Genomic DNA, 14,072 nt, shown 5'->3' with positions numbered 1-14,072 from the left:
TAAAGTTAGATTGGACAACATTTATTAAAATTTGCCAACATAAAGTTAGATTGGGCAACATTTATTTTTTTGGACATTTTTTTTTAGACAACATTTTTTATGGTTGGACAACATTCTTTAAGATTGGACAACATTTATTAAGATTGGACAACATGAATTTAAATTGTCCAAAATAAAGTTAGATTGGACAACATTTTTTTTTTTATAACATTTTTTAAGATTGGACAACATGAATTTAATTTGGCCATTATAAAGTTAGATTGGACAACATTTTTTTTTTGGACAACATTTTTTATGATTGGACAACATGAATTTATATTGGCCAACATAAAGTTAGATTGGACAACATTTATTTTTTTGGACATTTTTTTTGGACAACATTTTTTATGATTGGACAACATTTTTTAAGATTGGACAACATTTTTTAAGATTGGACAACATGAATTTAAATTGGCCAAAATAAAGTTAGATTAGACAACATTTTTTTTTGGACATTTTTTTTTGGACAACATTTTTTATGGTTGGACAACATTTATTAAGATTGGACAACATGAATTAAAATTTGCCAACATAAAGTTAGATTGGACAACATTTATTAAAATTGGCCAACATAAAGTTAGATTGGACAACATTTTTTAAAATTTGCCAACATAAAGTTAGATTGGACATTTATTTTTTTGGACATTTTTTTTTTGTACAACATTTTTTATGATTGGACAACATTTACTAAGATTGGACAACATGAATTTAAATTGGCCAAAAAAAAGTTAGATTGGGCAACATTTATTTTTTTGGACATTTTTTTTTAGACAACATTTTTTATGGTTGGACAACATTCTTTAAGATTGGACAACATTTATGAAGATTGGACAACATGAATTAAAATTGTCCAAAATAAAGTTAGATTGGACATTTTTTTTTATAACATTTTTTAAGATTGGACAACATGAATTTAATTTGGCCAACATAAAGTTAGATTGGGCAACATGAATTAAAATTGTCCAAAATAAAGTTAAATTGGACAACATTTTTTTTTTATAACATTTTTTAAGATTGGACAACATTTTTTATGATTGGACAACATGAATTTAAATTGGCCAACATAAAGTTAGATTGGACAACATTTATTTTTTTGGACATTTTTTTTGGACAACATTTTTTATGATTGGACAACATTTTTTAAGATTGGACAACATGAATTAAAATTTGCCTACATAAAGTTAGATTGGACAACATGAATTAAAATTTGCCAACATAAAGTTAGATTGGACAACATTTATTAAAATTTGCCAACATAAAGTTAGATTGGGCAACATTTATTTTTTTGGACATTTTTTTTTAGACAACATTTTTTATGGTTGGACAACATTCTTTAAGATTGGACAACATTTATTAAGATTGGACAACATGAATTTAAATTGTCCAAAATAAAGTTAGATTGGACAACATTTTTTTTTTTATAACATTTTTTAAGATTGGACAACATGAATTTAATTTGGCCATTATAAAGTTAGATTGGACAACATTTTTTTTTTGGACAACATTTTTTATGATTGGACAACATGAATTTATATTGGCCAACATAAAGTTAGATTGGACAACATTTATTTTTTTGGACATTTTTTTTGGACAACATTTTTTATGATTGGACAACATTTTTTAAGATTGGACAACATTTTTTAAGATTGGACAACATGAATTTAAATTGGCCAAAATAAAGTTAGATTAGACAACATTTTTTTTTGGACATTTTTTTTTGGACAACATTTTTTATGGTTGGACAACATTTATTAAGATTGGACAACATGAATTAAAATTTGCCAACATAAAGTTAGATTGGACAACATTTATTAAAATTGGCCAACATAAAGTTAGATTGGACAACATTTTTTAAAATTTGCCAACATAAAGTTAGATTGGACATTTATTTTTTTGGACATTTTTTTTTTGTACAACATTTTTTATGATTGGACAACATTTACTAAGATTGGACAACATGAATTTAAATTGGCCAAAAAAAAGTTAGATTGGGCAACATTTATTTTTTTGGACATTTTTTTTTAGACAACATTTTTTATGGTTGGACAACATTCTTTAAGATTGGACAACATTTATTAAGATTGGACAACATGAATTTAAATTGGCCAAAATAAAGTTAGATTAGACAACATTTTTTTTTGGACATTTTTTTTTGGACAACATTTTTTATGGTTGGACAACATTTATTAAGATTGGACAACATGAATTAAAATTTGCCAACATAAAGTTAGATTGGACAACATTTATTAAAATTGGCCAACATAAAGTTAGATTGGACAACATTTTTTAAGATTGGACAACATTTTTTAAGATTGGACAACATGAATTTAAATTGGCCAAAATAAAGTTAGATTAGACAACATTTTTTTTTGGACATTTTTTTTTGGACATTTTTTTTTGGACAACATTTTTTATGGTTGGACAACATTTTTTAAGATTGGACAACATGAATTAAAATTTGCCAACATAAAGTTAGATTGGACAACATTTATTAAAATTGGCCAACATAAAGTTAGATTGGACAACATTTTTTAAAATTTGCCAACATAAAGTTAGATTGGACAACATTTATTTTTTTGGACATTTTTTTTTTGTACAACATTTTTTATGATTGGACAACATTTATTAAGATTGGACAACATGAATTTAAATTAGCCAAAAAAAAGTTAGATTGGACAACATTTTTTTTTTTATAACATTTTTTAAGATTGGACAACATGAATTTAATTTGGCCAACCTAATGTTAGATTGGACAACATTTATTTTTTGGACATTTTTTTTTGGACAACATTTTTTATGGTTGGACAACATTTTTTTAGTTTGGACAACATTTTTTAAAATTTGCCAACATAAAGTTAGATTGGACAACATTTATTTTTTTGGACATTTTTTTTTTGTACAACATTTTTTATGATTGGACAACATTTATTAAGATTGGACAACATGAATTTAAATTGGCCAAAATAAAGTAAGATTAGACAACATTTTTTTTTTGGACAACATTTTTTATGATTGGACAACATTTATTAAGATTGGACAACATGAATTTAAATTGGCCAAAATAAAGTAAGATTAGACAACATTTTTTTTTTGGACAACATTTTTTATGATTGGACAACATTTATTAAGATTGGACAACATGAATTTAAATTGGCCAAAAAAAAGTTAGATTGGACAACATTTTTTTTTTATAACATTTTTTAAGATTGGACAACATGTATTTAATTTGGCCAACATAAAGTTAGATTGGGCAACATGAATTAAAATTGTCCAAAATAAAGTTAGATTGGACAACATTTTTTTTTTTATAACATTTTTTAAGATTGGACAACATGAATTTAATTTGGCCAAAATAAAAAAAGATTGGACAACATTTATTTTTTTGGACATTTTTTTTGGACAACATTTTTTATGATTGGACAACATTTTTTAAGATTGGACAACATGAATTTAATTTGGCCAACATAAAGTTAGATTGGACAACATTTTTTTTTTGGACAACATTTTTTATGATTGGACAACATTTATTAAGATTGGACAACATGAATTTAAATTGGCCAAAAAAAAGTTAGATTGGACAACATTTTTTTTTTTATAACATTTTTTAAGATTGGACAACATGAATTTAATTTGGCCAACATAAAGTTAGATTGGACAACATAAATGAAAATCTTTCCAGCCATTCCAACTATCCAACCTGTCCAACTTTCCAACCTGTCTAACTTTCCAACCTGTCCAGCCTGTCCAACTGTCCAGCCTGTCCAACTATCCAACATGTCCAGCCTGTCCAACTTTCCAACCTGTCCAGCCTGTCCAACTATCCAACCTGTCCAACCTGTCCAACTATCCAACCTGTCAAGCCTGTCCAACTTTCCATCCTGTCCAACTATCCAGCCTGTCCAACTTTCCAGCCTGTCCAACTTTCCAACCTGTCCAGCCTGTCCAACTTTCCAGCCTGTCCAACTATCCAAACTGTCCAGCCTGTCCAACTATCCAACCTGTCCAACTATCCAACCTGTCCAGCCTGTCCAACTTTCCAGCCTGTCCAACTATCCAACCTGTCCAGCCTGTCCAACTTTCCAGCCTGTCCAGCCTGTCCAGCCTGTTCTTATTTCCAACCTTTTTAACTATCCAACCTGTCCAGCCTGTCCAACTTTCCAGCCTGTCCAATTATCCAGCCTGTCCAACTATCCAACCTGTCCAGCCTGTCCAACTATCCAGACTGTACTAATTTCCAGCCGAAAGATTAAACATTTATTTTTTTGGACAACATTTATTAAGATTGGACTACATGAATTAAAATTGGACAAAATAAAGTTAGATTGTACAACATTTATTAAGATTGGACAACATGAATTTTAATTGGCCAAAATAAAGTTAGATTGGACAACATTTATTTTTTTGGACATTTTTTTTTGGACAACATTTTTTAAGATTGGACAACATTTATTAAGATTGGACAACATGAATTAAAATTGTCCAAAATAAAGTTAGATTGGACATTTTTTTTTATAACATTTTTTAAGATTGGACAACATGAATTTAATTTGGCCAACATAAAGTTAGATTGGGCAACATGAATTAAAATTGTCCAAAATAAAGTTAAATTGGACAACATTTTTTTTTTATAACATTTTTTAAGATTGGACAACATGAATTTAATTTGGCCAACATAAAGTTAGAGTGGACAACATTTTTTTTTTGGACAACATTTTTTAAGATTGGACAACATGAATTTAATTTGGCCAACATAAAGTTAGATTGGACAACATTTTTTTTTTGGACAACATTTTTTATGATTGGACAACATGAATTTAAATTGGCCAAAATAAAGTTAGATTAGACAACATTTTTTTTTGGACATTTTTTTTTGGACAACATTTTTTATGATTGGACAACATTTTTTAAGATTGGACAACATTTATTAAGATTGGACAACATGAATTAAAATTGTCCAAAATAAAGTTAGATTGGACATTTTTTTTTATAACATTTTTTAAGATTGGACAACATGAATTTAATTTGGCCAACATAAAGTTAGATTGGGCAACATGAATTAAAATTGTCCAAAATAAAGTTAAATTGGACAACATTTTTTTTTTATAACATTTTTTAAGATTGGACAACATTTTTTATGATTGGACAACATGAATTTAAATTGGCCAACATAAAGTTAGATTGGACAACATTTATTTTTTTGGACATTTTTTTTGGACAACATTTTTTATGATTGGACAACATTTTTTAAGATTGGACAACATGAATTAAAATTTGCCTACATAAAGTTAGATTGGACAACATGAATTAAAATTTGCCAACATAAAGTTAGATTGGACAACATTTATTAAAATTTGCCAACATAAAGTTAGATTGGGCAACATTTATTTTTTTGGACATTTTTTTTTAGACAACATTTTTTATGGTTGGACAACATTCTTTAAGATTGGACAACATTTATTAAGATTGGACAACATGAATTTAAATTGTCCAAAATAAAGTTAGATTGGACAACATTTTTTTTTTTATAACATTTTTTAAGATTGGACAACATGAATTTAATTTGGCCATTATAAAGTTAGATTGGACAACATTTTTTTTTTGGACAACATTTTTTATGATTGGACAACATGAATTTATATTGGCCAACATAAAGTTAGATTGGACAACATTTATTTTTTTGGACATTTTTTTTGGACAACATTTTTTATGATTGGACAACATTTTTTAAGATTGGACAACATTTTTTAAGATTGGACAACATGAATTTAAATTGGCCAAAATAAAGTTAGATTAGACAACATTTTTTTTTGGACATTTTTTTTTGGACAACATTTTTTATGGTTGGACAACATTTATTAAGATTGGACAACATGAATTAAAATTTGCCAACATAAAGTTAGATTGGACAACATTTATTAAAATTGGCCAACATAAAGTTAGATTGGACAACATTTTTTAAGATTGGACAACATTTTTTAAGATTGGACAACATGAATTTAAATTGGCCAAAATAAAGTTAGATTAGACAACATTTTTTTTTGGACATTTTTTTTTGGACATTTTTTTTTGGACAACATTTTTTATGGTTGGACAACATTTTTTAAGATTGGACAACATGAATTTAAATTGGCCAAAATAAAGTTAGATTAGACAACATTTTTTTTTGGACATTTTTTTTTGGACAACATTTTTTATGGTTGGACAACATTTATTAAGATTGTACAACATGAATTAAAATTTGCCAACATAAAGTTAGATTGGACAACATTTATTAAAATTGGCCAACATAAAGTTAGATTGGACAACATTTTTTAAAATTTGCCAACATAAAGTTAGATTGGACATTTATTTTTTGGACATTTTTTTTTTGTACAACATTTTTTATGATTGGACAACATTTATTAAGATTGGACAACATGAATTTAAATTGGCCAAAATAAAGTTAGATTAGACAACATTTTTTTTTGGACATTTTTTTTTGGACAACATTTTTTATGGTTGGACAACATTTATTAAGATTGGACAACATGAATTAAAATTTGCCAACATAAAGTTAGATTGGACAACATTTATTAAAATTGGCCAACATAAAGTTAGATTGGACAACATTTTTTAAGATTGGACAACATTTTTTAAGATTGGACAACATGAATTTAAATTGGCCAAAATAAAGTTAGATTAGACAACATTTTTTTTTGGACATTTTTTTTTGGACATTTTTTTTTGGACAACATTTTTTATGGTTGGACAACATTTTTTAAGATTGGACAACATGAATTAAAATTTGCCAACATAAAGTTAGATTGGACAACATTTATTAAAATTGGCCAACATAAAGTTAGATTGGACAACATTTATTAAAATTGGCCAACATAAAGTTAGATTGGACAACATTTTTTAAAATTTGCCAACATAAAGTTAGATTGGACAACATTTATTTTTTTGGACATTTTTTTTTTGTACAACATTTATTTTTTTGGACAACATTTATTAAGATTGGACTACATGAATTAAAATTGGACAAAATAAAGTTAGATTGTACAACATTTATTAAGATTGGACAACATGAATTTTAATTGGCCAAAATAAAGTTAGATTGGACAACATTTATTTTTTGGACATTTTTTTTTGGACAACATTTTTTATGATTGGACAACATTTTTTAAGATTGGACAACATTTATTAAGATTGGACAACATGAATTAAAATTGTCCAAAATAAAGTTAGATTGGACATTTTTTTTTATAACATTTTTTAAGATTGGACAACATGAATTTAATTTGGCCAACATAAAGTTAGATTGGGCAACATGAATTAAAATTGTCCAAAATAAAGTTAAATTGGACAACATTTTTTTTTTATAACATTTTTAAAGATTGGACAACATTTTTTATGATTGGACAACATGAATTTAAATTGGCCAACATAAAGTTAGATTGGACAACATTTATTTTTTTGGACATTTTTTTTGGACAACATTTTTTATGATTGGACAACATTTTTTAAGATTGGACAACATGAATTAAAATTTGCCAACATAAAGTTAGATTGGACAACATTTATTAAAATTGGCCAACATAAAGTTAGATTGGACAACATTTTTTAAGATTGGACAACATTTTTTAAGATTGGACAACATGAATTTAAATTGGCCAAAATAAAGTTAGATTAGACAACATTTTTTTTTGGACATTTTTTTTTGGACATTTTTTTTTGGACAACATTTTTTATGGTTGGACAACATTTTTTAAGATTGGACAACATGAATTAAAATTTGCCAACATAAAGTTAGATTGGACAACATTTATTAAAATTGGCCAACATAAAGTTAGATTGGACAACATTTTTTAAAATTTGCCAACATAAAGTTAGATTGGACAACATTTATTTTTTTGGACATTTTTTTTTTGTACAACATTTTTTATGATTGGACAACATTTATTAAGATTGGACAACATGAATTTAAATTAGCCAAAAAAAAGTTAGATTGGACAACATTTTTTTTTTTATAACATTTTTTAAGATTGGACAACATGAATTTAATTTGGCCAACCTAATGTTAGATTGGACAACATTTATTTTTTGGACATTTTTTTTTGGACAACATTTTTTATGGTTGGACAACATTTTTTTAGTTTGGACAACATTTTTTAAAATTTGCCAACATAAAGTTAGATTGGACAACATTTATTTTTTTGGACATTTTTTTTTTGTACAACATTTTTTATGATTGGACAACATTTATTAAGATTGGACAACATGAATTTAAATTGGCCAAAATAAAGTAAGATTAGACAACATTTTTTTTTTGGACAACATTTTTTATGATTGGACAACATTTATTAAGATTGGACAACATGAATTTAAATTGGCCAAAAAAAAGTTAGATTGGACAACATTTTTTTTTTATAACATTTTTTAAGATTGGACAACATGTATTTAATTTGGCCAACATAAAGTTAGATTGGGCAACATGAATTAAAATTGTCCAAAATAAAGTTAGATTGGACAACATTTTTTTTTTTATAACATTTTTTAAGATTGGACAACATGAATTTAATTTGGCCAAAATAAAAAAAGATTGGACAACATTTATTTTTTTGGACATTTTTTTTGGACAACATTTTTTATGATTGGACAACATTTTTTAAGATTGGACAACATGAATTTAATTTGGCCAACATAAAGTTAGATTGGACAACATTTTTTTTTTGGACAACATTTTTTATGATTGGACAACATTTATTAAGATTGGACAACATGAATTTAAATTGGCCAAAAAAAAGTTAGATTGGACAACATTTTTTTTTTTATAACATTTTTTAAGATTGGACAACATGAATTTAATTTGGCCAACATAAAGTTAGATTGGACAACATAAATGAAAATCTTTCCAGCCATTCCAACTATCCAACCTGTCCAACTTTCCAACCTGTCTAACTTTCCAACCTGTCCAGCCTGTCCAACTGTCCAGCCTGTCCAACTATCCAACATGTCCAGCCTGTCCAACTTTCCAACCTGTCCAGCCTGTCCAACTATCCAACCTGTCCAACCTGTCCAACTATCCAACCTGTCAAGCCTGTCCAACTTTCCATCCTGTCCAACTATCCAGCCTGTCCAACTTTCCAGCCTGTCCAACTTTCCAACCTGTCCAGCCTGTCCAACTTTCCAGCCTGTCCAACTATCCAAACTGTCCAGCCTGTCCAACTATCCAACCTGTCCAACTATCCAACCTGTCCAGCCTGTCCAACTTTCCAACCTGTCCAGCCTGTCCAACTATCCAAACTGTCCAGCCTGTCCAACTATCCAACCTGTCCAGCCTGTCCAACTTTCCAGCCTGTCCAGCCTGTCCAGCCTGTTCTTATTTCCAACCTTTTTAACTATCCAACCTGTCCAGCCTGTCCAACTTTCCAGCCTGTCCAATTATCCAGCCTGTCCAACTATCCAACCTGTCCAGCCTGTCCAACTATCCAGACTGTACTAATTTCCAGCCGAAAGATTAAACATTTATTTTTTTGGACAACATTTATTAAGATTGGACTACATGAATTAAAATTGGACAAAATAAAGTTAGATTGTACAACATTTATTAAGATTGGACAACATGAATTTTAATTGGCCAAAATAAAGTTAGATTGGACAACATTTATTTTTTTGGACATTTTTTTTTGGACAACATTTTTTAAGATTGGACAACATTTATTAAGATTGGACAACATGAATTAAAATTGTCCAAAATAAAGTTAGATTGGACATTTTTTTTTATAACATTTTTTAAGATTGGACAACATGAATTTAATTTGGCCAACATAAAGTTAGATTGGGCAACATGAATTAAAATTGTCCAAAATAAAGTTAAATTGGACAACATTTTTTTTTTATAACATTTTTTAAGATTGGACAACATGAATTTAATTTGGCCAACATAAAGTTAGATTGGACAACATTTTTTTTTTGGACAACATTTTTTAAGATTGGACAACATGAATTTAATTTGGCCAACATAAAGTTAGATTGGACAACATTTTTTTTTTGGACAACATTTTTTATGATTGGACAACATGAATTTAAATTGGCCAAAATAAAGTTAGATTAGACAACATTTTTTTTTGGACATTTTTTTTTGGACAACATTTTTTATGGTTGGACAACATTTTTTAAGATTGGACAACATGAATTAAAATTTGCCAACATAAAGTTAGATTGGACAACATTTATTAAAATTGGCCAACATAAAGTTAGATTGGACAACATTTATTTTTTTGGACATTTTTTTTGGACAACATTTTTTATGATTGGACAACATTTTTTAAGATTGGACAACATTTTTTAAGATTGGACAACATGAATTTAAATTGGCCAAAATAAAGTTAGATTAGACAACATTTTTTTTTGGACATTTTTTTTTGGACAACATTTTTTATGGTTGGACAACATTTTTTAAGATTGGACAACATGAATTAAAATTTGCCAACATAAAGTTAGATTGGACAACATTTATTAAAATTGGTTAACATAAAGTTAGATTGGACAACATTTTTTAAAATTTGCCAACATAAAGTTAGATTGGACAACATTTATTTTTTTGGACATTTTTTTTTTGTACAACATTTTTTATGATTGGACAACATTTATTAAGATTGGACAACATGAATTTAAATTGGCCAAAAAAAAGTTAGATTGGACAACATTTTTTTTTTTATAACATTTTTTAAGATTGGACAACATGAATTTAATTTGGCCAACCTAATGTTAGATTGGACAACATTTATTTTTTGGACATTTTTTTTTGGACAACATTTTTTATGGTTGGACAACATTTTTTTAGATTGGACAACATTTTTTAAAATTTGCCAACATAAAGTTAGATTGGACAACATTTATTTTTTTGGACATTTTTTTTTTGTACAACATTTTTTATGATTGGACAACATTTATTAAGATTGGACAACATGAATTTAAATTGGCCAAAATAAAGTAAGATTAGACAACATTTTTTTTTTGGACAACATTTTTTATGATTGGACAACATGAATTTAAATTGGCCAAAATAAAAAAAGATTGGACAACATTTATTTTTTTGGACATTTTTTTTGGACAACATTTTTTATGATTGGACAACATTTTTTAAGATTGGACAACATGAATTTAATTTGGCCAACATAAAGTTAGATTGGACAACATTTTTTTTTTGGACAACATTTTTCATGATTGGACAACATGAATTTAAATTGGCCAACATAAAGTTAGATTGGACAACATTTTTTTTTTGGACAACATTTTTTATGATTTGACAACATGAATTAAAATTTGCCAACTTAAAGTTAGATTGGACAACATTTTTTAAGATTGGACAACATGAATTTAATTTGGCCAACATAAAGTTAGATTGGACAACATTTTTTTTTTGGACAACATTTTTTATGATTGGACAACATGAATTTAAATTGGCCAACATAAAGTTAGATTGGACAACATTTATTTTTTTGGACATTTTTTTTGGACAACATTTTTTATGATTGGACAACATTTTTTAAGATTGGACAACATGAATTTAAATTGGCCAAAATAAAGTTAGATTAGACAACATTTTTTTTTGGACATTTTTTTTTGGACAACATTTTTTATGGTTGGACAACATTTTTTAAGATTGGACAACATGAATTAAAATTTGCCAACATAAAGTTAGATTGGACAACATTTATTAAAATTGGCCAACATAAAGTTAGATTGGACAACATTTTTTAAAATTTGCCAACATAAAGTTAGATTGGACAACATTTATTTTTTTGGACATTTTTTTTTTGGACAACATTTTTTATGATTGGACAACATTTATTAACATTGGACAACATGAATTTAAATTGGCCAAAAAAAAGTAAGATTGGACAACATTTTTTTTTTTATAACATTTTTTAAGATTGGACAACATGAATTTAATTTGGCCATCATAAAGTTAGATTGGACAACATTTATTTTTTTGGACATTTTTTTTGGACAACATTTTTTATGATAGGACAAAATTTTTTAAGATTGGACAACATTTATTAAGATTGGACAACATAAATTAAAATTGTCCAAAATAAAGTTAGATTGGACATTTTTTTTTATAACATTTTTTAAGATTGGACAACATGAATTTAATTTGGCCAACATAAAGTTAGATTAAACAACATTTTTTTTTTGGACAACATTTTTTGTGATTGGACAACATTTTTTAAGATTGGACAACATTTATTAAGATTGGACAACATGAATTTTAATTGGCCAAAATAAAGTTAGATTGGACAACATTTATTTTTTTGGACATTTTTTTTTGGACAACATTTTTTAAGATTGGACAACATTTATTAAGATTGGACAACATGAATTAAAATTGTCCAAAATAAAGTTAGATTGGACATTTTTTTTTATAACATTTTTTAAGATTGGACAACATGAATTTAATTTGGCCAACATAAAGTTAGAGAAAGGAAGAAGAGAAGAAGCATATAAAATGGTAAAAAAGTTCTTTGGGCAGTATAAGCCCAGAGCCGGTGGAATAGAAGATAATAATGGAAAAATGCTGTGGGAACAAGAAGATATTGTCAAAAGATGGAAAGAATACTTAGAAATACTGTATGAGGGAGAAACATTTAAGGAAATCGAATCAAAAGAAGAGGAAGAATATGAAAAGGATCCAGTCATGAGAGAGGAATTTGATAAAGCATTGAAGAATCTGAAGAACAAAAAGGCAGCGGGAATTGATGGAATACAAGCAGAGCTTTGGAAGGAGGCAGGAGAGAAAGTTAAAAACAGGCTGTTCCAAATTATCAGAGATATATACGTGACTGGCGAAATGCCAGAGGACTACATAAAAAGCATAATTATACCCATCCCAAAGAAAGCAGCAGCAAAGAAATGTGAGGAATTCCGCACCATTAGCCTCCTATCACATGCATCAAAGATACTAACAAAGATTTTATTCCAACGTATTGAATCCAAGATAGAACAATCATTGACGGATGACCAATTTGGTTTCAGGAAAAATAGAGGAACGAGAGAAGCAATACTGGCACTGAGAATTATTATTCAGAAAAGGATTAGAAAGAATAAGCAAACATTTATAGCTTTTGTGGACATCGAAAAAGCATTTGATAATGTGAACTGGAAGTTAATGTTTGATATGATGACAAGAGTGGGGATAAAACAGGCAGACAGGAAACTGCTGTACAAACTATACAAAGATGAGTTGGCGGTTATAAAAATCCAAGATAACGTAGAAGAAGCGAAAATAAACAAAGGAGTGAGGCAAGGATGCACTCTATCACCAATTATATTCAATGCATACATTCAAGAAGCAATAGAAAAGATAAAAGAGGATACCAACCTAGGGATAATAGTGAATGGTCATAAAATAAGTATGCTGCGCTTCGCCGATGATATAGCGTTAATTGCTGAGACAGAAGAAGATTTACAACAACTAATCAAAACTATGGACGAAATTTTTATCAAGGATTTGCGTATGAAAATAAATGTACAAAAAACAAAAGTACTCGTATGTGGAAGGGAGAATGTGACCAGAACACAGATAAAGCTACGAGGAAACCAGACAGTAAAACAAGTAGATGAATTTGCATACCTAGGAAGCATCATCAGTAATGATGGAAGAAATAGTAGTGAAATAATAAAACGCATCTGTCAAGCGAAAATAGCATTTAATAGCAAGAAAACTCTTCTTGCATCAAGAAACGTTAGCCTAAAAATAAGGAAAAATCTATTGAAGACATATGTATGGAGTATAGCCTTATATGGGTGTGAAACCTGGACAATAACAATGGGAAATCGAAGAAGGCTAGAATCGTTTGAAATGTGGTGCTACAGAAGAATGTTGAGAATAAGCTGGATGGACAGAATAACAAATGAAGAGGTGCTAGAGAGGATATCAGAAGAAAAATTAATATGGAAAAGTATAGTTAGAAGAAGAAACGAATGGATAGGCCATATAATGCGACACGAAGGACTACTAAAATTGATCATAGAAGGATGCATAG

Source organism: Rhopalosiphum padi, chromosome 1 (genome assembly GCF_020882245.1).
Source record: "Rhopalosiphum padi isolate XX-2018 chromosome 1, ASM2088224v1, whole genome shotgun sequence".
In the NCBI taxonomy this organism is placed as follows: Eukaryota; Metazoa; Arthropoda; class Insecta; order Hemiptera; family Aphididae; genus Rhopalosiphum; species Rhopalosiphum padi.
The sequence above is the reverse complement of the archived record's forward strand: the minus strand, read 5'-3'. Positions refer to the sequence as shown.